Source organism: Peromyscus maniculatus, chromosome 1, assembly GCF_049852395.1.
Source record: "Peromyscus maniculatus bairdii isolate BWxNUB_F1_BW_parent chromosome 1, HU_Pman_BW_mat_3.1, whole genome shotgun sequence".
NCBI lineage: Eukaryota > Metazoa > Chordata > Mammalia > Rodentia > Cricetidae > Peromyscus > Peromyscus maniculatus.
In genome coordinates, this window is record NC_134852.1 from 165,793,825 (window position 1) to 165,821,288 (window position 27,464).

At 37.3% G+C, this 27,464-nt stretch overlaps 1 long non-coding RNA gene across 1 annotated transcript; it reads right to left on the bottom strand.

Annotated features, from left to right (window-relative positions):
• Nucleotides 1-1,473: 1,473 nt before the first annotated feature.
• Nucleotides 1,474-27,464, bottom strand: LOC143270481 (uncharacterized). Its single transcript, XR_013047658.1, has 4 exons — nucleotides 26,110-27,464; nucleotides 11,543-11,595; nucleotides 10,471-10,520; nucleotides 1,474-1,722 (listed from the first exon to the last, which is right to left on the bottom strand). It is a non-coding gene; the product is annotated as an uncharacterized LOC143270481 (long non-coding RNA).

Below are 27,464 nucleotides of genomic sequence, written 5' to 3' on the forward strand. Positions count from 1 at the left end.
TGTGGCTCGTGGCTTACCAGCATCTTTACATGCTGCTTGTCCTGGTGGTGGCTGGCAGTGTCTCCTTCTGCCTTCCTGTTCTTTCTTTTCTCCTCTCTGTTAGTCCCGCCTAAACTTCCTGACTAGCCACTGGCCAATCAGTGTTTTATTTATTGACCAATCAGAGCAATTTGACATACAGACCATCCCACAGCAGCCACAACCCTAATCCAAATCATACCTCAAATCTCAATTGTAGACCTTATCCTAAACCTAATCCTAGCTAACCCATGTTTACCCTAACCTTAACACTACCATTACCCTAAACCTAGCTCTACATCTAACCATAATTCTACTGCTAATCATAACTACAAACCCAACCTTAACTTTAACACATACAGTAACCCTTATTGTAAGTCTAATTTCAATTCTATCCTTAATAGTAGCTCTGTATTAGTCAGGTCTCTCTAGAGGAACATACATACATACATACATACATACATACATACATACATATATGAGTGTGTATTTATAAGGGAATATATTAGAATGACTCACAGACTGTGGTCCAGCTGTTCCAACAATGGCTATCTATCAGCAGAAGGTTCAAGGATCCAGTAGTTGTTCAGTCCATGAGGCTAGGTATCCCAGCTGGTCTTCAGTACAAACCAGAATTCCAAAGAAGTCAGCTCTAATGACATGAAGGAGTGGATTGACCAGTGAGAGCAAGAGTGAGTGAAAGCAGGCAAAGAATAAGCTTCCTTCTTCCATGCCCTTCATATTGGCTGACATTAGAAGGTGTGGCCAGATTAAAGGTGGATCTTCCCACCTCAAAAGATCTATATTATAGGTGTATCTTCCCTCCTCCAAACATTCGAATTAGAAGTGGGTCTTCCCTCTTCAAATGATTTAAGTAAGAAAAAAAGAATTTCCTCATAAGTTTACTCAGCTGCTTGAGTTTTAGTTAATTCCAAATGTAGTCAACAACTGAGAATAGGCAAAACATACTCTAAAACTAACTCTAAACCTAACCTTAAATTAAGCCCTCACTATAAATGTAGCCCCAAAGCTAACTATAATGCTATCGTAGAACTAACCCTACCCACAACCTAGCAATATTCACAACTTTAACCCTAGCTCTAACACTAACTAAACATGTTCCTGATCCTTACCCTAACTCGAGGTTTAAAGAGCTATATCCCTACCTACATTTGACTGCACTTGATGCTGCATGTGAATGAATATGTGCATAGAGTTTGACATGGAATGATAATCACTGATTACATGTGTTATGTAACCATGCTCTAAAGCTTCATGTGCATGAAAATGCATATACATTATAAGTGAGTTCTCAGAAACTTCATACATGCCAGTGTATACATACACATAACCATGTGACTGTGCTTAGAAATTGCATACATGAGAACACGCACAACCGTACTATTACAAATGCACTCAGAGAATGCATTGTGTAATTATGAACACATGCATTGACACATGACCATGCTTAGATACTGCACAAATATGAACATGAACACATACGCCATAGCATGATAGTACTAAGAAAGACCAGGGAATGAAGATAAACTCAAAGCCTGAATGCATGTGAACATACCCATATAGTTTCTTTATTTCTTACTTGATCCAATGGTAAATCAGTTGAGAGTTGTTCAGTTTCCATGAGTTTGAAGGTTTTCTGTAGTTTGTGTTGTTGTTGAACTCTATATTTAACCCATGGTGAGCCTATAAAATACAGGAGGTTATTATAAATTTTTTGTATCTGTTGAAATTTGCTTTGTGACTGAGTACATGGTCAATTTTAGAGAAGGTCCCATGAGGTGCTGAGAAAAAAGTATATTCTTTTGTGTTTGGGTGAAATGTTCTATAGATGTCTGTTATGTCCATTTGAGTCATAACATCTGCTAGTTCTTTTATTTCTCTGTTAAGCTTCTGCCTGGCAGGCCTGTCCATTGGTGAGAGTGGGATGTTGAAGTCTCCCACTATTAGTGTGTGGAGTATGATGTGTGATCTAAACTTTAGTAATGTTTCTTTTACAAATGTGGGTGTCCTTGTATTTGGGGCATAAATGTTCAGAATTGAGATTTCATCTTGATGGATTTTTTCCTTTGATGAATATGAAATATCCTTCTTTATCTCTTTTGATTAATTTTAGTTTGAAGTCCATTTTGTTAGATATTAGGATAGCTACACAGCTTGCTTTTTAGGTCCATTTGATTACAAAGTCTTTTCCCAACCCTTTCCTCTCAGGTAGTGTCTGTCTTTGAAGTTGAAGTGTACTTTTTGTATGCAGCAGAAGGATGGATCCTGTTCTTGTATCCATTCTCTTAGTCTGTCTTTTTGTTGGAGAATTGAGTCCACTGATATTAAGAGATACTAATGATCAATGATGGCTAATTCTTGGGGTTTTTTTTTGTTGTTGTTGTTGTTATGGTAGTGGTTATAGTAGTGTGTGTGTGTGGTGTGTGCGGTGTGTGTGTGTGTGTGTGTGTGTGTGTGTGTGTGTGTGTGTGTGTGTTTCCTGTCTTTGGGATTTGCTGGTGTGAGATTATCTATTGCCTGTGTTTTCTTGGGTGCAGTTAACTTCCTTGGGTTGGATTCTTCCTTCAAGTACTTTATGTAGGGCTGGATTTGTGGATAGATATTGTTAAATCTGATTTTGTCACAAAATATCTTGTTTTATCTATCTATAGTGGTTGAAAGTTTTGCTGAGTATAGTAGTGTAGACTGGCATTCATGGTCTCTTAGTGTCTGCAAAACGTTTGGCTTTCAGAGTCTCCATTGAGAAGTCTGGTGTAAATCTGATAGGTCTGCCTTTATAAGTTACTTGACCTTTTTCCTTTGCAACTCTTAATATTCTTTCTTTATTCTGTATGTTTAGTGGTTTAATTATTATGTGGTGAGGGGAATTTTCTTGGGGGTCCAGTCTATTTGGTGTTCTGTAAGCTTCTTGAACCTTTATAGGCATGTCCTTCTTTAGGTTGGGAATGTTTTCTTCTATGATTTTGTTGAATATGTTTTCTGTGCCTTTGAGTTGGGATGCTTCTCCTTCTTCTATCCCTACTATTCTTGGGTTTAATCTTTTCATAGTGTCCCATATTTCCTGGATGTCTTGTGTTAGAAATGTATTGGATTTAACATTTTCTTTGACCAATCAATTTCCTTTATTGTATCTTCAACCCTGAGATTCTCTCTTCCAGCTCTTGTATACTGTTGGTGATGCTTGCATCTGTAGATTCTGTTCAGTTACCCAGGATTTTTCATTTCCATAATTTCCTCAGTTTGTGTTTTCTTTATTGCCTCTATTTCAATTTTTAAGTCTTGAACCTTTTTCTTCCCATTTTTTGTTTGTTTTTCTTGATTTCCTTGGCTTCCTTGGGGGATTTATTGATTTCTTCCAATTTTTTGTTTGTCTTTTCCTCAATTTCTTTAAGGGAATTTTTCATTTCCTGTTTATGTCAAACCACTATCATCTTCATAAAGTTATTTTTTAGATCATTTTCTTGTGCTTCAGCTGCATTGAAATGTTCAGGTCTTGATGTTGTAGCACCACTGAGTTGTGGTGGTTTCATATTGACCTTTCTGTTGTTGAATATATTCTTACACTGGCATTTAATGGTCTGTTCTTCCAATTGGTGTGGGTTGTGCCTGTGCCTATGTAGTCTGCTGGAGTTGCAGGGGAGAGCTGGCCACAGGGAGAATGACCAGGTCCCTGGAGTTGAGCAGCAGAGTGGGTCTTGGGGGAACCAAATTCAGTGAGTGGTAGAAGTGGTGGTTTTACTTTAGTAGCATTAGTCAGTAATATTCTTTCAGGAAAAGATGGTAAGGAAGTGGGATTGGCCTGTGTACAACTTGGTGCATGTTATTCCCCTCACATAATCCCCTCCTTGATCTTTCTTTCACAACCTGTAGCTATGCCCTTTCAGCTGCTTTTTTAGATCTTCCCATTACAGTTTCATTATGCTTCAGAAGTTTGCATCCTCACTACTTACTCCACCATGCCAGGGAAAGTAGACTTCTCAGGACCTACATCCTTCCTAGAGAAGCTCAGGAAGTGACTGTAAATAATATGAATAGAAAATGGTGACTAAAAATATTATTTTCCAGGGTAGATAATAAAACAAATACAGAAGATTCTGAATTTGTGGGAAACCCAGGAGTATGCATCCCTGTTTCTTTATTTCCACAACAGAATGTTGTAGTGGTATTTTCTCTGCTCATGACCTTGGGCTATAGGGCCCAAAGGAGGTGGTGCTTCCTGCAGTTGTATGTGAACTCTTAAAATGAGAGGGAGCTGGGTCACATGCCCCTTCTCCCTGCTGCCTGCCTGCAAGGTGGCTTTGCTCCTAGTCAGAACAGAGGACAACTTCAGCTATTTACTCAGTTCTGTACTTGTGAGTGTATTTCCTCAATTTATATCTTAGTAAATCCATATTATCCATCAAATAGACTCACGTGGTTGATCTTAACAAGGGGTACCCAGTGTGGGGCTCAAACCCATGACCCTGAGATTAAGAGATTAAGCTCTACCAACTGAGCTAGCCTGACAATTTTTTCCACACTTGCCATTGCTTTCTGGGAATCCCTTCTCAATCTAGCATGAATCCAAACTTTCCATTTTGATATTAATAATGTTCAAGTTTTCCACAGTGAAAAATATGTCTTTCCAATAGTAATCTCTGAAGTGTCCAGAAGGAAGATGGGGCACCCACAACAATGACTCTACTTGATCCAGAAAGATGCCATTGTACCTAAGTATATTACTCAATGATCAGCTTTGGACTGAAAACTCTTCAGAACAGTTCTAAGATGAGATGGTCCATCATACTACACCTCTAGCCAGAATCTCAGACAATCTTATCTACTACTCTGAGACTGGCTATAGATCCTATAGCTAGTGCAATTGAGACCTATCTAAGCTTTCTTATAGGACCCCACAGGGATACTACTGCCCCCTAAACAGCAGGAAGCAATTCTAAGAAAACAACACCCCTTCTCCCAAAGGTTTCATTTTTCTCAGCGTTATGGATGGATAGTTATAGGATTGGGGTGGAACAATTTAGATTCAGTATTCTCCTTGAGAACAGAAAAAGGGAAATGGATAGGTATAGCATATTAAGGTAGATTATTGTATCTACTAGTAAATTGATTTAGCAAATTATCAGTTTTGGATAATTTGCAGTGATATGGATTCTTGCATGTTGATACAAAAGTGAACTATTCTTATATTCCCATTTAAGATAATTTGTATGTTGATACGAACACAAAATGAAATTTGTTGTATTATACATATATTTCTACTCCTGTTTGAAATAATTTGTATAGTGATGCATATAAAGGATATTGTTGTCATATTGCATATTGTATTATTCATTTCTAGCTCTGTTTAAAATACTTTGTGTATTGTCACAATTTTGAGGTCATTGTCCTTATATGGCATATCAGCTTACAGACTTGTTTATCTTGTTAATGTGAAGCCTTAGTCTTTAGGTTATTTAGGTAGATAAGACTTATACAATTATAGTCACCCATGCTTGTCATTGCTATAGTTATGTTAGGTTCTCCAGATTTACAGAAGCATATGTCAGATGGATAGGTAATGTTCAAACACTTCATCGACCTAGAGAATATGGCATTTAAATGTTTTGATAACTTAGAATTCTGTTGATGTAAGACATGATTGCTCCTGGCAGGATCTATCTGATCCCAAGAGAATGTTGGGCTTCTAAGACATTTCCATTTGGAAATTTGTCTTCTTCTTTGCACAAAATAGCCTGCTAGGCAAGGAATTTCCCTTGCCTTGACTGCTGACAGTATGTATGCTGTCATTTCTGGACAAGTAGGACGCAGGAAATGTGACTACTGAACTCTGCCAAGACAGGGTAAGATAGTCTTTCAAAATTCCTGCTTCTAAAAAATGGTCTCTCAGATATTCTAAGCATGTAGCCAAATTGGATGCCCCAATCATACTGCAAAACTTTAGGTGACTATCCAGCCTGCCAGCTGTCGCTGTCTATTCTTGCAAGAATTTTTGGAAAATGCTTGCTTGCATTTCCATTTTCTCAGGTATTATTATTTTCCTTCTCAGGTCTTTGATGGAGTTGAAGACTTGATAGTTATGGTTACAATCTTCTTCTATTATTCTTGCATATTAGTACTAGGGTTGGAATCTTCAGGATAGGACAGCTATTGGAGTAATCTTGGTACTTTGCCATTTACCAATGTTCTGGACATTTCTGGACATTTAGCATATCTTTCTTGTTTGATGTTTTTCTTGTTGGTTGTAGTTCCATATTTGTTTATGTTATTACCTTTTGTTTTCCTTGGGCAATACTTGATAATCATTCTTATTCTATATAGTTTGCATTAAGTTTAGAACCTTCTTATTTAGACCAAATGGGGAAATGTAGTGGTATTTGCTCTGCCCATCACCTTGGACTATAGGGCCTAAAGGCTGTGTAGGGCCTAAATGTAGACTTCCTGTCTACATTTGTACATGACCTTAAAAGGAGAGGAAGAAGGGTCACATGCCCCTTCTCTCTGCTGCCTGCCTGCCAAGTGGATTTGCTCCCAGTTAGAACAGAGGATGACTTCAGCTGTTTTTTCAGTTCAGTATTCATGAGTGTATTTCCTCAATTTATATCTTAATAAATCCCTATTACCCATTAAATAGACTCACATGGTTGTTATTAACAGAATGTGACAAGAAGACAAGTTCTGCCAGGCACTTCTTTTTGAAAGCTGCCTTTTAGCATCTTGGTACAGGAAGCTTCTCTACTGGGATGTCTTAGAATCTCTGGTTTTACTTCTTATGTTTCATACACAAACACTGACACCCAATAATAAGAAACTTCCTAAATAACATAATTGTTTAAAAGAACAAGCAATTCGCTGGATTTATCTCCTAAATGAGTAAATAGTCATTAGTGGGCCTAGTGGCTTAACAAGTCATTCTCTATGTGAGACCAAAGTTAAAATGGAGGCTTTAAAGGCCAGAGGAAATTAATTACAGCAGTTCACACAGTCCATAAGTTCTCAAGAGCAGCATGTTAGATCTCAAAGGTGGATTTATTCCCCACTATTTTTATCCAGTAACTTAATTCTTGGGCAGGACAGGTACAGTGAACTTTAGAGTGGGGGTCCCTAAGACATTCTACTTTTACTGTAAATCTGGCATGGGAATTATGAAACAAGATACTCAGTGTGTTGTGGACTATATTCAGGCAGGGACTCCATAGAAGCATAAGGCCTCTCTCTTCCTTTCATATTCTTGCTGGGGCGAGTGCTCCAGAGCTCCTTAGACCTTGTAGGCCATGTAATCCATGTGGTCCACCTATCTATTGCTATAATTGTATTTATTGTCATACCAGGAAATGAGATTTAAGTTGTCATTGAAAGCAATGCCAGCCCCAGCATCAAAGTTAGAAGAGTTGACATAACTGTTAAAGTCACATGAGACAAGCTGGTCCTCAGTGTAGTCCAGGACATCCTTTACTGAGCCTTCTGATGCTTGATTATTCATCTTCTTGATGTCCTCATACTTGACAAATTTCTCCACATGGCATGTCAGATCCACGATGGAAACAGTGAGGGTAGGAACATGGCAGGCATGCCAGTGAGCTTCTCATTCAGCTCTGGGATGACCTTGCCCACATTTTTGGCACTGCCAGTGGATACAAGGATGATGTTCTGGGTAGCCCCACAGCCATCATAGCACAGCTTCTCAAAGGGGCCATGGGTAGCAGGGATGGCATGGACCATGTTCATGAGTCCTTCCCTGTTCTTATAGTTCACACATATCACAAACATGAAAGTATCAGCAGAAGGGGCAAAGATGATAACCCTCTTGTCTTCACCTTTCAAGTGGGCCTTGGCATTCTCCAAGGTGATAGAGATACAGTAGACTCTATAACACAGTAAGCACCAACATCACCTTTTTGATGTTGGTGGTGTCTCACTCCTGGAAGATAAAGGTGTCCTCCCTATTGATGACGAGTTTTACTTTCTCATCTTTGACTGTGTCATTGACCTTGCCATAGATAAAGTCATACTGGAATGTGTAGATCATATAGGTAAGGTCAATACTGGGGTTACTGATAGCAAGAATATCTATTTTTTGCCATAGTTAAAGGTAGCCCTGGTGATTAGGCATCCAATACAACCATTTCTGTTCATTACTACCTCCACCATTGTGTCTTGGAGACAAGAATGGCACTGCACTAGAATACATGTGTGTCTCTGGGCCAGGGAGGAGCAGAGAGGCAAGTGACATAACTTTTGCTTTTGTTAAATAACTCAAGAACATAAACAAGAGAAGAGAAGTATTAGACCAGAATCAGGCATCCTCTATTTACGTCCCACTGAGCTTTGTGGTAGGAAACAAAATGCAGCTGAGTATCCTTAGATTTCATCTTTAATCTTTATTGAATGTATTTTCTTTCAGTTTTCCAGGGAAGTGCCTACATTGATATATTTAAAAGAACATTAGATTTAAGGTGTTTTTTTTTCTGTATGTGTCATTCACTATGATTTGGAAGAGCCAAATCATTGAACCACATTTCTTTCTGCAAGGCCAACCAGTATATCCTGAACCAATGATCACGGGCACTTCTTTGTTCTATTGCCAATTAGCTGGAAGATAAAAACAGAAAGGCTACCCATTCACTCAGAAAATGAAAGCTCACTCTTTGTGGCTATTCAAGGTCTTTTATTTAAAAATACTGTTGAGTACTACTTGTCTGACTTGTAAAACTATTCCAACAATAGAAATAGGTTAGAAACTTGGAGGATGGAAACACTGAGATAAAAAGAATTAGAAACCAGATAGTAATATTTAAATATTCTCAAAAACATTCACTTCTGCTTTTTATTTTAAACTTCCACAGTACTATTTTTACTCTCCTCACTGGACCTACTTTTTTCTCTTTTTGTGCTTTGCTTTTCCATTTACCTACTTTTCCCCTCCATTCCTATTTCTATTTATGAATGACTATTACACTGAATAATTTTCTTACCTTTTCCTCCATCAGAGATAACATGATAAAATGATGCATTAGGAAATATCATTTTGTTACCCTTATCAAAAGTATATATCTATTTTTAACCTTTCGATGCATTATGGGTAAATGGAGCATATGCCTGCACAAATTACAACCTACTAGCTACAACTATGGAAAAAAATATAGCTACACTGGTTTACATGAGAAGAATTTAAGAGAATCCAGGAAGATCCTGAAAACGAAGGGCCTGAGGTGTTTGGGTTCTAGAGCAGGTGGCTACCAGGGCTGCAGGGAGAAGTCAAGAAACAACTGTCTGTGGTTTGTTCTTTCTCAATGACCCTACAATTGCCTTCTCCTTGTCCTGTTCTCATGCTTCAACTGTGCTCTGTTTTCATTCTTTCTTTTCTTTTTTCTTCTAAAGCCCTTCTGTTCCTATGATATTTCATTCTCAACTTTTTCTCACCTTCACTCCTTCATGAAAAAGGCTGCATTTCTCTTTGTCATTAGCAACAGCTTTGTAATACAGAGTGCTGATAACCCACACATTCTGCAGGTTCATGTGCCACCTTTGCAGTTTCAGCTTCATGGCAAAGGAATCCAGTTATCAGCTTTGACAATCCCTGACTTAACCAATTGGGCTGTAGGATGGTAATCACATGGTTTAAAATCAACACTTTTGCAATAATAGTCAGAAGAGAGCCAAAGTTAACATTATTAACTCCTTAAAATAAAACTTTATTAAAATAAAACATCTACTATTTAATCATATCCATGGCTCAGTTCAGAAAGCTTCCTCTCTACACATCAAGATGCATCTCACAGATTGACATCAGGATGGGTTTGGAAGTGTCAAGATCTCCTGGCAGCATTGTGAATAGTTAATTCCAGAGGGTCATGTAACCATGGGCTTTCACAAATGTGAATGATTTCATGTGTCAATTAGAATATTTAAATATACATATTTATATAGCTATATTCCATACTTGATTGAATGACCTTGGAAATTCTGATGTTGAGTGTTTTTGATGACTTTCTCATTACACTTCATTTCCTTATTGCATCAGTTACTGTGGGCAAACACGACTCGTCATCTGAAAGCACACATAAGGCATGGTTCCCAGTGCAGTGGATTTGGGGAGTAAATCCAAATTGGAGGAGGTGTTTGGGTCCTCAACTCATAAGCCAGTTTTCTTTATGAATGAGTTCTTACTCTCAGAAGTACTGGATTAATAGCCATAAGAAAAGGTGGTTGTAAAGCAAGGATGCCCATGAGTTTTCCCATGTTTTCTACTTGCTTCTACACTTTTTGACTGCAATATTATGATTTGACACCCATCACTCATCAGAAATAGCTATTAAATCTAACACTTCCCAGCCTCCAAAACCATGAGCTAAAATAGCCCCTTTTCTTGTATAATTACAACTCTCTAGTATTCTTGTACAGCAAGAGCAAAAGTACTCAGATGGGACTCACCTTGATATTTACAGGACTACCTAGCAGGATGCACTGTTGGTTAATTCTCTCTGGAAGAATATATAGATAAAGGTCAATTAAACATAGGTGCATGGTACTCATGCACACAGTAATGAGTATCGTAAGTCCTTTCATGGTAAGCCCTGGCAATTTTTTTAAACTGAGAATAAATTTGCAATTCAGTGAAAGCAAGTAGGAGACTATTATTACTTCAGTATTTCCTATATTGTTTCTGTTCAGAGCAGAAGCTAGGAGAATTTCATTTACTTCTCCTTTTTATTACTTCTTCTCTACTCTTTCGTTAAACAGGAAGATATACAAGTTCTTAGTTCTAACTGTTCTTCCAGGATAGATCATATCTTATCTACTACCTCCTGTGTAGTTTTGTACTATTAATACAAGCCTCCAGGTAATTGTTAATCAATTACAACTTCTGAGCCATATTTACTGAACCAGCTAATTTTTAATTTTCACATGTTTAAGTAATGACATTTCAGATGGTTATTTAATCATATACATAACAGCTTCAACTTTTCCTCTTGGCCTCTAAAAGCTAAATATTTACCATCGAGCCCAGTAAGGAAAGGTTTGCAACCCTACCTTTAGCCTGTTGACTCTGCTGTCTGCTCTTGATGGAGCCACATTTCTAATTCACTGCACTCGTATCCTTTTCATTAAGTTCCTCCAAATCACTCCTAAACATGTGTGTTTTCAAACTTTTATTTGGTATAACAAGATTTCTTTTCTGAATCTTTTCCAATAATTTTGTCTAGAATATTGTTGATGGACTCAATAATAATAGCAATAAATTTAAGACAGCAACCAATAAAAGGACAGTGTTCACAGAAACATGTTACATGAGATTTCCAAACAACTAACAAATATGTGTTTGTGTTACAAAATTACAGATTTTAATATGATATATATATATAATATAATACAATATAATAAAAAATAAATATAAATAATTATTAAATCAGGAAGACATGGTCAATGGTTAAGTATGAAATACTGCTCCTGCAGAGGACTGAAATTCAGTTCCTAGCACCCACATTGAACAATTCACAAGTACCTATAACTCCAGCTCCAAGGGATCCAATGCCCTCTTGAGGTCTCTGTATGCACCTGCAATAATGAGAACATACACACAGCCACACACATACAACATAATTAAAATTAGAAGTAAAATAGAAATCTTTAAAAAATAGTTTAAGAAAAGCAAGCACAACTACTTTCATGATAAAAATCTGTTCACTTGGGTTTATTTTGTTGAAATAGGCATATTTCTGTGTATGTGCATATATAATCAGATATTTATATATGTATATTTATTATCTATATACATGTTTATGCACATATATTAAAATCAGTATTTATATACATCATACTCAAATATATGTTTAGATCATACTTCTATGTATCAAATACTAAAGCATATACATGTAGTGTTAGATCTTGCATATGTACATATAGATAAACAAAGATATATGGTTATGACTTAAATGTTGCTCAAAAATTTAACAGTCCCTATCTCTGAAGCTGTGGTGCATTTAATTTAAAGTACTACCTATTTGTATATTAATTTGCTATAACTCGCACATTCATATGCAAATAAAAATTAAATTTATTTATATTTACAAATGCAATATATACTTAAAACATATTTAAATATATATGCCCCCCTAAAGCCAATCACAACAAGTAAAATGAGATTGGGAAGATGGCTGTGGTAGTTTGAATGTAATTGGCCCCCATAATCTCATAGGAAGTGGCACTATTAGGAGGTGTGGCTTTGTTGGAGTGGGGATGGCCTTGCTGGAGGAAGTGTGTCACTGTGGGGGTATGGTTTGAGGTTTCCTATACTCAGGTTACCTCCCAGTGTCTCAGTATACTTCCTGTTGTCTGAAAGTAGGACTCTCAGCTACTTCTTCATCATCATGTCTGCCTGCATGCTGCCATGCTCCCTATTATGATGATAATGGAGTAAACCTCTGAAACTGTAAGCCAGCCCCCTCAATTAAATGTTTTCTTTATAAGAATTGCCATGGTGTCTCTTCTCAGAGAAAATCTAACTAAGACAATAGCCTAAGCAATTTCTAAAGATAGCAGTTGTTTACATATCTTACAGAAGTTCCATGTACTGATCAAGGAACACAGCAAACTCACTTAGAAGTTCCAAAAAGGAAAGAGTGTTTATCAGATCCTGTTAAATGTGTGCACTTGTCCTCATCCTGTTAGGGAACCATGAACTGAGCTTGAAGAATCCAATAGAACCCAATTAAAACAAAAGTTTTTATCCTTACAGCTGAGACCATTAAGTTCCTAGGTGATCCCTGCGTGGAGTGCCAAGTGGCCTGAATGAAAGCTGTAATTTGGGAGACTTGCAGGACTCTGAAATGGTAGCTGATTCACAAGAAATAAAAGCAGTGCAGGCAAGTACTATCTTTTCTGTTTGAAAACACCAGGGAGGAGGTGCAGGAGACTGGAAGGGAAAGAAAAGGAGCTAAATTTCTCAGTGGCACAAGGGAGCTGCCATCTTTGGCAACCATCTTATCTTTTGTCTACCAGGCCAGTCAGAGACATTGGTTTTCGTCAACACTGGAAAATCCATTGAATTGGGACTGATGGTGTCCTCACCAGTGGGCACCATTAGAAACTAGAGAGAAACATGAGCAGTGTAAGACTCATTATTCTTGAGTACTAGTCGGCTTACTTCACCAAATTCTTATGTCTTGGTGTTGTAAAATGTGCATAGCACAAAATTCACCATTTCAGTTATTTAAAGTATTTAATTGGGGCAATTTAGCATATTTTTGCTGTTTTACAACTATCACTATTTATCTATGTCCAGAACCCTTGCCACATTCCTAAAGGAAAACCAACCCCCCTGCCTCTGGCAACCAGCTGCTGGGTTCCTGTCTCTGTGCATTGGCCAGTTAGGGACAGCTTGTGGAAGTGCCGCTGTGCACTCCCTAACCTTGGACGCCGTCTGCTTTTCTTTTCTTTTTTTTCAGCAGAGGGGGACAAACTTCATCTGTGCTGGAGGACAGGTCCACACTTCCTTTCTTTTGTTACTGAATTCCTTGATGATTTACTTGTTAGCTTTGTTCGTGCTGCTTGAGTCAAAAATTAAAAAACCTCACCTAGCCTTGATATGAAAGTATGTGCCTAGTCTTATTGTAACTTCTCAAGTCATCCATGCTTGTTTGATATCCTTGGGAGGCCTGCTCTTTTTTGAAGAGAAATGGAAAAGGAATGGATCTGGGGGAGAAGGGAGGCTGGGGGAGGGACTGGGAAGAGAGTAGGGAGGGAAAACTGGGTCAGGATAAGAGAAGAATATGTGAAAGAAAAAGAAACAAATAAATAAATATTTAAACATGTCAAGCATGAGGCTTGGCTTTGTTGTTCATTTCTTAGGCCCATTCATTTGCAGGTATGAAAATGGAGAAAATTCAGTAAAGGGATGATCTATGGAGTCGAGGCAACTTACAAGAAAGGTAAAGCTACCAAATACACCTAGCTCTGCTTTTGCTTTCTCTCTCTACTCCTTGTGAGTTTACTTGTGTATATAATGTGAGTTTAACATACAGATTTATCCTTCTCTATTAAATGGAGCATTTTTTCAATTGGCTTCAAAATAATTAATAGTTCTTTTTTCTGTAATGTTCATGAATACATGAGTAATCCCTTATTTCATCGTGTCCACTGTAGCCATCACTAGTCTCTATGGCTAGCCAATCCCTGGGATACATTATATGCCCAAATTGCCTACTGTGTTTCAAATTTTATTAATTGAATTGTGAAATAGCTAATAAAAATGTTGCATTGACTACATGATGAAATGACAATGATTTGGTTACATTTGAATAAAATATAATAGATTATGGTGATTTATAACATCTTTGTAAAAGGTACATGAAGTATTAAAGCCACACATGTGGCTTCCTTTGGTGCTGCACAGCACTGCTGTTTGTTCCAACATGTTGGTGCCTCCACCAGAGACAGAGGTGCTATTCAATTATTCTTATTATCATGCCAGGCAACTTACGTTCTTTATTCCTTTATTAATCAAGTTGTAAACCTCCTTTTCTGAATCCTACTTATGAATTACAATTACTAAAACAAAAAAACCCAGCATTTTCACTCTGTGAAAAGATTCACAGAATAGCTAATTATGAATGATATAGCTAAGTGTTACATTGTGCTGTTAATGAACAATGTGTCTTTCCTTGGAAACAATGTTCTTTGATATTCTTCCACATAGTTTTTTCTCCACTTACATAGTATTTTTTTCTAGGTTAAATTCTAAACTACAAACAAGTGTGTCTGTACATGCACATGCAATATATATATATATATATATATATATATATATATATATATATATATGATAGCATTCACATATTCAAGTTGAAGGTGTGGCCTAAAATCTAGCTAAATGATAGTTATCATTGCTTATTCATTCATTCTGTTGGATTTTCTGAATGTAGCATGTACAAACAACAAAACTTGCCTATTCCATTCCATTTTTACATATAAAATGTTTTTTCTTTCATTGTCATTATAGACTACTAATATAATATTAAAAGATAAGATCTTAATGAATATTCATTTTATGCACTTTTTTGCTTTGTTTTGTTTCGTTGAAACAAGGTTTCACTATCAGCCCAGCCTGGCCCCAGACTTGGAATCTTCCAGCTGAGCATTTAGAGTGCTGAGGTTATAGGTGCCACATCACAATGCCAAACTTATTCAGTAAGTTTGACAAAGCTTTCTTCATAAATTTTAATGTAAAATTCTTAGTTTTCATTTATTATGTTCAACTCATAATATGCTTATCAAATAGGAAAATTTCTATTAAAAGTTTTATCTAAAATGTTTTTCAAATCTATTTAGAGAAGTGATTAATAATGGATTGATAATGTTTTCTGCATCAATATGGAGATCAATATTCTCATATTAGATCATCCTTGAATTTCTGCAATAAATTATGAATTATTTTCAAATACATTGCTAGAATTGGCTGGCTGTCATCCTATTTTGTAGTTTTTTGAACATGTGTGCATGATCTACTTTGGAAAAAACCAATGAAGTCATTATTTCCTGATTTTTAATCCTACTTGTAAATTTTTCTTATAGTTTGCTGTATTTTGTGTTAAGTTTTCTATTTTCTTATAAAATTGTAAAAGGTCGTTGGCATAATTAGTCCTTGAAAATTTTATAGAACCATCCAGAAAACGAGTTGACTTTAAACATTTGTCAGCTTGCCCCTCTGTTCTTCTCCAAGGATACACATTTATTTTTATTTCAGTCTCTTCAGTAGCGGCCTCTTCATCTGTGTTCTGTTTCTGCTCTTTTTATTTATGGCAACTAGGCCACTGCACTGTTTTTGTACTCCGTGAAGTTATTTCCAAAATTAATTTACTACGTTTGTTTGCAAACAAACATATTAGCATGTAGCTTATATGTTTTAAGATTAAATTGTTTCAATATTTTCCATCTTGTATTTTAATGGTTTCTGTTTTTCTTCTTTTAGATTTTTCCAACAATCTCACGAGAGCTTTTTTTTTTTTTTTTTTTTTTTGAAATACACAATTAAAATATCTAAGACTTGTCCTGGGAGGTGAGCTTATTTGTTTTGGGGGTCATGAAACTCAAGCCTAGGTTTCAGTTCCCAATACAAAAAAAAAACATAGATATTTTCACATAATTTCTAGTTAAAGACATATGTCATTTATTTTCAATATATTATGTAACAAACATAATATACATGATATCCTAACAAGCAAAGGTAGGTATTTCTAATATTCCTGTAACTGAGCCACTCTACACTCTGATCAAAACATAGTTCCAATATCATTCACTTTTCTTTAAGAGCTGTTCTTAACTATAACTTTTGGGAGTTCATAAAAATCAGACAAGAGAAATTAATGCCCAGCCCTTCATATGTTAACAAGACACACATGGGATTATTATAGAAGATGATCTTTCCATAGTGGATTATTGCTTTTTTAATATTAAATGAGGCTCTCCGACAACACTCCCCCAACTTAAAAAATATCATTTGGCTTGCTGAATGTAAAGTTCTTCCTCACTCAGATGGATAGCATTGCTCTGACTTCTCTGTTCTATTTATTATAGTGATGGTACCAAGAACCCCACTTACTATAGGCAAGCCACTAACCACAATGCTATACTCCCAGCTCCTTTTTCAAATATTGATTTCTGCCTACTACCACCACACACCACCCCTTTGGTATGCTTGATCTCTCTTGTTCTAAAACACTGACACTAAAATATCACTTCTTTATCTTGTATTTATTGCACTGTCATTTGATTCTTTTTTTTTCCTCTGCAGCATTCCATGACAAATATTCTTATCTTGATTTAAGTTTGGGCATTATAATTTTTCTTCTGGTGGTTAAATGGAATATCAAACATCAATATCTCAAGAATAGTAATTTAGCATTTAGCATGATATTATTTCCAAAAGACTACTCTCATCTTCCTTATCAAGAATTTTGTGAATTATTGTGTTTCTGCTGATAAGATCTTTAAGGTTTTAAAGACAATGTATTAAAACATAAAAAATACTTTATGTTTCATAGTGTATTTCCAAATTGTTACATTTATGGAACACTTTATTAAATGCATTAAAATGAGGGATTTTAAAGTTTCTTTTGACAGTTTCATATACATACAATGTTTTGGGATTATGTTCACCCTCCTTTTCTTTGTGAATACTTCATCCCAACTAGTTCCTCAAGGGCTATATCATTTAAAAAAAAAAATGACAAGGCCTCCTGAGTTGATAGCTCCTCCTAAAGGTTGGGGCCTCACAGGCACCCCCTTTATCAATGATGGAATATAGCAGGTCCCTTCTAGTATACATACATATCTATTGCTGCCATGTGTTCATGATTGCAAGAGTTGTGTTGTGTCTGGGAGGTGATGTTTCATAGCATTCCTCACCATCTCCAATGAGGTCTTTCAAATTCTGAAATTTCTAATGGGTTATGTGACCAAGACCATATTCATTGTAATTTCATGAAAATGATAACTTACCAGGATATAAATTTTATTCTAAATTCTGTATATACAATCCTTTCTTGACATTGTTACCTTATGGTCTTTTGCCCATGTGTACAGTCCAAGAATCTGAAAGGAATACAACTCCTGAGTGCCTTGGTGTTTATCTATTCTTTCCTTCCCCCTGGGACTTCTCAAATTTCACTTCATGATGCTTTAGCTTTCTTTTTTTTTTTGGTTTTTTTATTATTATTATTATTATTATTTAGCTTTCTTTATAGGATTCTGAAATGTAGTTTTCATCTTTCCAATCCTGTGTGTTGTGATTGACCATTTGGCCCCAGGGCATCTTCCATTGTGTTCACAAATGTTTTCTACTTAAAGCATTTTGATATTATTTCAGACATTTTTTTAAAAACCTTTTGTAAGTATTTAGCAAGTAGATACAAAAATACCCTTATATTTTTATCAAGATTGAAGATATAATTTCAGTATATTGGTCTTTTTAATATTTATTTAGTATTATGTATCCAGCTCCTTAATACTTGTATTATTTAGTGTTTATCTAGTATTATTTCATGTTTAATTCCTTGGATGCCTTGATGTACACTGTAGGGTAAGGAAAAGACTCTGTGGTTCTCTCTGTCTTCCTCTTTTCTTTCATCTTCAGCAAAAGTTGTTGGCAATCAACAAGAAATAACACAAGGAAGAAAGTGTACATACGGTGAGGTTCTAATGCTGTTGTATGTCAGTTCCCTCCAAATTGAAACATTCTCTCCAGGAAGGAGGGAAGCCTCATGAGCCTTAGGAAGTAAACAAAGGGTCTTCTGGGAAAACAGAAACTTGGAATACACTTGATGTTTCCTACCTACCAGTATAAAAAGAAGGAAACAACTACTGGGATGGAGACTCTGCCCAGAGCAAAACTGCAGAGGAAAGATATCCAGACTTTTGAGCAGTCTGAACACTAAAGAGAGCTCCAGGTTTGTAGCTCTTGTGTGTAGTCACCCATGTTGAGGTAGGCTTTTCAGTGATGCATCTAATTTTGTGTCATCTCTGTTCCTTGGAAGTAACCCTGACCCATACTCTTTGTGGTGATCCTAATGAAAGATAACTGGTTGACAAAGTTGGGCAGTGATGCAATCATTTCTTTGGTTTGTCACAGGTGCCTTTTCTGGGGTCAGTAGACAGATTTGTGTTAGTGTGTGGGTTGCATCCCTCCACACCCCCTCAGACAGTTGATTACACAACAAATGCCACATGGCTTCTTTGGGCTATCAGCAACCCCACTTAGATGAGGATCTAGCATGTCTACTTGTATTCTGTTCAATTCTTATCTCATGCTTGTGGAGCATCATGAATACTGATGTGGGAGGAATGATGGTGGGTACCCATATGGTACCTTTTCTTCTACCTGTTCATACAGTAGAAGATTTCACCTTCAAAGTATAATTCAAAGACAAAACTACTAAGAACATCAAGATGACAACAGCAGATGATTTAACCAAGTTTGGTGGTGGAACCCACTAGGTCTCCTAGTGTCTGTACCCAGCAGGACTACATAAGAGGATGATTGGACCACAGGCTCAAGTGCCAGGTGTTTGTAAGGGTCTACACTTGGCAGTAACTAGCAAGGGAGAGGTCCTTTGACCCTCTCCTTGGCATTGTTATAAAAAGCCCTTTGGAATAAAGCTCTGAGCCTGTTGATAAGGATCCAGGCCCACCAGGGGCTACCCTGCATTTCTCTCTGTTTCTCTTCCCTCTTTATTTCTATCTAAATCTCTTATCCCTCATTCCTCAAGAGTCCCTGGGGTAATTAAATGTGGGAGATGTTTTCCCACAGTTTGAGATGCTATATATAGGTTCCTGTGTGATTACACAAATCATAAACATACACACCTAGCCCTAGGTCCATGCTATGTCTCTGCTAAACTCTGGCTCCATCCTGTACATCTTCATGTACACTTTAGCTTGAACAACCAAATCACCTGAAAACAGATGTACTGCCTTCTGTTCATCAAAACAAGAGGCAAGGAAGAGGCCTATGAAGGCACCAAAAGTAGACATAAAGTATTAGATGAGAAAATTGAGGGCACAAAGCTCATTGTTGCAAACTTAATAGGAACACTGTTTAGGCATATGTTTTCTAGTTCTTATGTCTCCTAGATTTTATGGTTGATTCACTTCACAGGGAGGAAGGGAACCAGAGCCAGAAAACAGAAAGACCTTTGGGACTCTGTCTGGGTCTTAGGTAACACCAAACATTTTTCTCATTCTCATCAAAACTCATCCTCTATTTTTTAGCTTTTAAAATGCTTTAGAATATTTATTATCTTTTAAAATAATATTTTATTAATTCTTTGAGAATTCCATACAATATATTTTTATAATATTCACTTCCCCCCAACTTTTTGCAGATCTGTTTTTTAATTTAGCACTTTGAATTTTAATCTTATTAGAATAATTTCCCCTTTGTTTCAGAGTTCTTTTCATCTTTTGTGTATGTTCTGTCTTAAATCTGCCACACTAAACAGGTTCCTGAGCATCTATAAAGTCTATCCACATACCTTCTCTTACATTATTAATGACAGTATTGTAAAAATTTCATTTTCTATTGTTCTTATGAATTGACACAGATAAAAGAAAAAATGTAGAATTGAAAAATTGTAGAAATATATTGTCTAAGTGGATATGTGGCTCAAGCCATTGTAAGCAGGCTTTTCCTAAGGAAAATAGGTCATTGTTGTAGCAAAGGACAGGTCCCCGACCTCTCAACTATTCTAGTGCTCTGTACTATGCTGCTCAAAATAGAATTAGCTGGTGATGTCTTACCCTCAGGACCAAGAGTTTTTCAGCTAGCCCACTGCCCTAATATAATAGGCCCTGGATTTCAGGGTTGAGAAGAAAAGTCCAACCCAGTATTAGCATTTGTATAGGTAGCTCAAAATATATAGAACATACACCTTTGGTAATCGTTGCTCATCAGAGTCCTTTTTTCTCCTTGAAGCTTATTAGCAGACAATTAAAAACTGCCCTGAGAGATGAAGTCTATACCATTTTGCTCATTTAACAAGGAAACTTCAAATGTATAGTTGAGAACATACATGAAATATTGAAATATTGAAGCTGAATAAAATAACAATGTAACTAATTTATACCTAACATTTTGTAATTAAATATTACAAAATAAGCTGTGCTCAAGCCCTTGTATCAGTCAGGAACTGCTAATATAATGCTGTGTAAAAAAATCAATAAAATAAATGATCAATTTATAGCAATCATTGCCTTATATGGAATATTATAACAGCTATACTTCATACTACAAGCCTGAAGAATCAGGTCTGAGTATATGAGATTATATACACTGGCTGAGGGGAGTAAATCAGAACTGTTTCTTGGAGTGATATCAGAGGTCAAGAACATAGTTATACAGGACCTCTTAAGACTTAAACTCAGAACAGGCACATGTGCACACAAGAGCGCTTGAGTGCACACATACACAAAAAAATTAGAAAACTAAGTCACAATACCATGCTCAAATTTAATTTAGAAAGCAAATGATTAGAAATTTAGTAAGAATAAACAATAAAAGATGTGCTGATAATAGAAGTCTTGTAGGTTTTTTTTTCTGCTAAACCATTGATCATCTCTTCACATGTTCACAGCTGCATATCATCTCTTCTTCTAGAAAAGTTTTAGTCAATGTTCCTCACACAAGCTCTCAAGCAGGACCATGTCTGAAAGGTGGCGACTTTTTCAGTAGTGGAGCATCAACAATGAGCAAAAGCAATCCAGCAGTAGAGCTTCCTTTTTGGACATTGCTTTCTAAATGGCTCAGGTTCTACAGCTCCACAATGAGCTCTTTCCCCTATGGATAAGCAAATTGCCATAAAGTGTGCAACAGGAGACCCTGCTGTGTCTCCTGTCACCCCACAGTGCTGGAAAAAAAAACACTGTACCCAGACAGCAGTCTATGAATGAGAACTCCTGAAAAGAGCCTGTGTCTGAGAAACTGACTGATGGGAATTTCAGTACTGTGGAGGGATTACAATGTTACAGGTCCAGAGGGTAATTATCTTATCTTGGGCTACTTCTAGCCCTCTGGGACAGCCATTCCTTGTCCACCTCGGTGTAGGAACTAACATTTCATGACTAATAGATAATAACCTTTTATAATTTATTAGTTTAACAGACCACTAGCATCCACCAACCCCAAACCTAAGAAAGTCATCAGATAACATCTTGAGGCTACAGAAAAGCTTCCCCCATCTGGCTGTACCTGCCTCTCTGATGTACCCACCAAGGTTTTTTAAACTTGCCTTGATTTATTATTTTCTTTGTTCTGAAAAACTATAAAAACTATAAAAACTGCTTCTACATTGGATCATGGAATTTGGGGTCCACTAAATCTGTGATCCTGGGCCATGGTTCTTCAAAATGGCTCCAAAATTATCTCTTGTTCCCTTAAAAAGGTGAGTTTGGCCTTGACAAGCCTAAGCAATGTTAGAAGACTTTATTCTGAACTTTTGTGATACAGGAAAGAGGCACCATAGAGAACAGAGCTAAGTTTTAAAGACAGCAGGGGAAAGTGTGCTCTAAAGAGCAGAAAGGGAGTCTAAGGGTTAAGGTGGGTTCTGAATACACTGGCATAGCAGGATTCTGGCTAAGATGTAACATTATGTTTATATGGCCCCGCAGAAGATTCCAGAGTCTGACTCAAGTTGGTAAGCAGAGATCTTTGTCAACAAAGACCTTTTTTCTCTGAACAGAAAGTCATTTTCTGTTTTGATGTGGATTTGGACAAAACTGAGTTGGAAAAGATCTTCATAATAAGAGCAATTACAATTATGCAAGGACAGCAAAGCACCCAAATGCTTCCCACTGTGACACCAACTCCAATGGTGAGCAGTCTCGCTACCCTGGTCATTTACTAGGGAGAAGAAATTTTATCCATTAGGAAGCATGTTTCCTTCTAATTGTTGTATAAAGTTCAAGTCTTATGCTGGCCAAACAATTTCATAAGGATCTTTCTGTCGTTGATGACAGGAAATGGAGAACATTTTAGCAGCCTATGAATTTCAAACACTATGGTACAGAAGAAAATATAAATCATCTCTTCTGTTGTTACCTAATTTCAGTTGCCAAATGATATGTCACTTGTTACTTTTCATGAAATTATTTCCCAAGAAATTGCCTTATTTGTTTTATGCAATTAAAGAAGGAAAAAAAGAAAATTCATGACCTGGAGGACAATGAAATGCAGTTAGTAGGAACAATACTAAATTGGAAATGGGTTATATTTTCTTTTGAGAAGACATGAGAAAAACACATCTATATTGTGTGCTGTCACTAAATTCTGACCTTTGATTCATTACATTTGTTATTAGGCACACATGCATACACAGTGAAAAATGCAATGAGTTTTCTGTCATTCAGAGACACAGATCTCAAAATTTTAATGAGCACATATAATGATATTAGAACTGACAACACAGTGAAAGCCTACAACCTCAGTAACATCAAAAACCCACTCCCTCTTCAGGCAGATTATTATTATCAGTACAAAAGAAAATTTATTGTTATTTCTCAATAGAAAATGTGTAATTAATTCTATATTCCCCCAAAGCCTTGAACACTCAGGAGTTAAATGCTGTTGTTTACTATGTAGGATTCAAACAACATAATTTTCATTCCACTTATACTGGGTGATTGCAACATTGTCCTACATACTTAGGGGAACATTTTCCCCAACCTTTCATCCTCCTCCTCCTCCTCCTCTTCTCCTTCTCCTTCTTCTTCTTCATCCTCCTCCTCCTCCTCCTCCTCTTGCTCCTCCTCTACCCCTCCTCCTCCTTCTTAATATATTAAGGATACTATTGGGAGTGAGGAAAACAAATGGTGTCAGAGTTAGTACATTAATGCACATTTCTAATCCTTCATAACTAGCCTGCATTTACTTCATTCAGCATCACTTACATTTCCCACGCCTTCAATTAACACTGGTTTCATTTTAAATGTGATCAGCTAAGACAAGATGCGATAAGAAAACATCATGCCAAGCAAGCATTCCTCAAACACAGCTGATTTATCTCTTTGTAATTCATTAAAATGCAAAATACACTGAAATTGATTTCCAGCACTCTCAGGCAGAAATGTTTGTAATAATGTTAATTTGCAAATTTGCTTTTTTCCCCTCCCCAATGCCTCTGCTGTTGCCAGGTTTAGCCAGAGGCTATTTTATTTTTATTGTGTAGAGAGAAAATGAACAGTGAGCATTTATTCCTCCTATCTTTCTGAGAAACCTGAGGTGCATGAAGATGTTTGGTTTGTAACAGGCATAGCCGGCCTCCTTCACTAGTCCCTGTGTGTCAGCACCTGATTCCCAGCTAGCCCTACCACAGCAATTAGCCCACCAGAGTTGCCTCCTGTCAGGCTGTTGCTGATCTGCCCCACCCCCACACAGAGGGCTTGCTGGAGCTGTGACTTTCATGGAGGCTGAATTACCAGAATCAGCATGATTAAGAAGATGACAGGGTTAGTTAAAAAATCACACTTTCTCCTCCTCTTCCTGACTGAGGTTTAAACCTATTAAGGATTAAAGCAAATGGAGGCAGGCAGTGATCTTTCCCTCTTTGGTGCACAGTTCCTAAAATAGGAAATCTCGACAGACTATTTACAATACCTTGTCAATTTCCAATCTTAAGGACAGAAGTAGACACCAGGAGGGGAGCATCAGAGTCAAAACGTACAGCTCATATAATTCCAGGAACTAGCTAAAAATAATCTTTTCACCCCGACGAGACAAAGAGAGGATTTGTTTCTTATAATTAGTCACGTTTCAATTGTTATTCTTCAAAGCAATGGGGAAAACCTCATGTTTGTGGATTTGGGGTACTTTCAAGTGAACCAAATTGTGATGAATTATAAATTAAAAATCTAAATGCACAATCTGTCAAGTAAGTTGGTAGACTCTAGAAATAGCATTTCCCTAGCAATAAACCTGGTCTTCATGAGAAGGGCAGGATTATAAATGTCATATTGGCTTGTATATGAGCCAGCTGTTAATGATTTGCTATAGTTCTTGACTAAGAGAAGAGCATGTGGGAAATAAAAGGTGACTGATAAAAATTTACTATTACTGAGCCACAGGGGATGGGGGTGGGTGGGGGCCGATGCCCAAGGAACTCAATTTTTACACATTCCCATCCAATTTCCCTTTGCTGGTGACTTTGGGGGTGGGGGGTGTAGCTTTTGAAACCAATTGTATTGTTCCACTTTAAGGTGCCGTCTAGTATATTCAATAGACCCATCAGAGCTCTGTGTTCCTTTTTCAGTCCCAAACTGCCCTCGCCATGCGAGATTGGTTACAGTCTAAGGACTTTCAGAGAAGGATTTGAATGCAATTTCAAAGGCCAGACAGAGTAGCTTTCAAAACACTGCAAGCTTAGGAAGACAGGGTTAGTGGCCCAGGAGGGGTGACAGGAGAGCTTTCTGTTTTTCATCTCACTTTCAGCTAAATCACCTTTGATCCTAACCAGGTGAAAGTGAGGCAGAAGAGCAGCTCTAATTGAATGACCCTCCCCTGACCAAAGCCCTCAAGAATGACAATCACCAGACACTGTATTTATGCAGCACTGTCCACCCTTAGTCCTGGGAGACCGACATTCATTGTGAGACACAAACACTTAACTCTTCTGTGTCTGATGAAATCTCGGTTCCACCCATGAGCTATCAGCAAAGAGCCAGGCTGTTAGGGACTCTGGTTAGGGAACTGCCATTTTCAGCACATCTGGCACAAATCCCAGGTGTTTGTCATACAAAGATCTCATTCAAGTTTTCATGAGTATTTCTCAGCAAAGCAATCAATATGTATGTATGTCAGGGCTGGGGGAGATTACAACTCAGAGCGTTTGTTTTTGTGGGGTCTTATTGTTCCTCTGTTCAAAAATTCAGTCCAGGAGATAACTCTACCCCTGGCAGGTTTGCATTTTCAGATGAAGTGTCTTACCTCCAGCTGCAGGTTTCCTATCTATAATATTCACGGAATGGTAGCTTTTAATTAAAGTGTCCACTACTCTGTGGCACTCAAAATTATTTGAGTGCTGCAAGAAGAAATAGTAAAAAAAAAATCTATATTTAAAATTTGTTTATAAAGCTTAGATAGTCAGTTGTCATAAGTGGTGGTAGTCCTGCAGCGATGTGTGTCATGTCCCCAAAAGATGTGCATTTCACATCTGGAGTCCAAAAGTTCTTGAGACAACTTTCACAAATGTAGCATGTAGAAGTCTGATTCTGTCAAATGCATGGGACATCTGTACTGTCTTTACATGTCACTTTCCCAAGCATGGTTTTACTCACATGGTGAACCTAGACAGCAATGTAAGTAACCAAAATGATTATTTCTTTAAACTGACCATCTTTTTAAAATGTTATATGCATTGACTTCCTGCTTCCTCTTCTAGCGCCTTTTTATTGATCTCTTATTATCAATCCTAACTGTTAAAGCCCAAAACACATCTAAAAGTTTCAGTCTTCAGATTTTAGTTCATCTCATTCTTTCCTGAGATTCTAAGTCCTGTGTTAGTTGAAGTAGAAACCCAAATTACCTACCCAAATTCCACTGCAACATCCAGACTCATATCTTCAGACTTCTTGCACACTGGGCCCCCCACTGGCACTGAAATTTGACACATCCGAAGCAATTCATGATAACACTAATGTTAATAATATTTAATAGGTATCTAGTGCTCACAATTATCATCTATATAAAAACCCCTGTGTCTTAGTTTGAGTTCTTATTTCTGTGAAGAGATACCATGACCACAGCAGCTCTTATAAGGAAAATGTTTAAAAGAGATGAGTCACTTACAGTTTCAGAGGTTCAGTCCATTATCACCATGGCAGGGAGCATGGCAGCATGCAGGCAGACCTGGCGCTGGCTACATCTTGACTTTCAGGCAACAGGAAGTCAGCTGAGACACTGTACAGTATCCTAAGCATAGGAAACCTCAAAGCCCACCCCCACAGTGACACACTTCCTCCAACAAGGCCATATCCACTCCAACAAAGCCACACCTCCTAAGAGTGCCACTGCTTATGAGATTATGGGGGCCAATCACATTCAAACTACCACACCCTGGCAGGCAAGAAATTCACCACACAGGTACAAAACTGGGATTGACTCAAGTGACTTGTCAAAAGTCATATGAGCACAGGAAACGGTGCCCTGACTAGCCTATGTTCCTAATCTCTCTGTCCTGAGCCACCCACCACGGCTTTCACTTAACAACTAGTGCTAGTGTCTCCTTTCTACTTCAAAAAGTCACTTCCTCGGGGGCGCTGTTTTCAGCCGCAGAATCATCTAGATTTTCAGGACTAGAGGTCTACAGTTACAAAATGGCCCTTAGAGAGAGCCCACAGTTATGTATCTGACTTTTAATCATCTCGGCTGCTTAGGAAATGTATTGGGCAGATAAGAGACCAGGCCACTTTGAAAATGAGAGAAACAAAAAGGAGATAAAAAAAATAAGAAAGCAACTATTACCTGATCTTCTCTAAAGTAAAAGCACAAACAAAACCATTAACATGATGAGAGGCAAGAGCACACATAGATACAGCAAAGCCAGCTCAGCGTTCCAGAGAGGTCTTACAAAGACAATGTAAGAAAGGTTTTATCAATGGGAAAAAGTCCAAATTGCACTATTTAAGTCATAGCCACCCTTAGTCAAAACTGGCTTTGGAGACTGAAAGAATGGTCTCATTCTGTCCAGCATGCCCAAGAAGCATAATTAGAAAGCATGACAGCCACTGGTAGCTATCTTTCTACTGATGCATTATGGTGCCAAATAATCTAAGGCTCCCCACGGAAAACATGGAGAGACTACAACTTGAGATTGTCTATTATCTATATATGCAACTGTCCATCTGTCCATCTATTATATATATATATATATATATATATATAT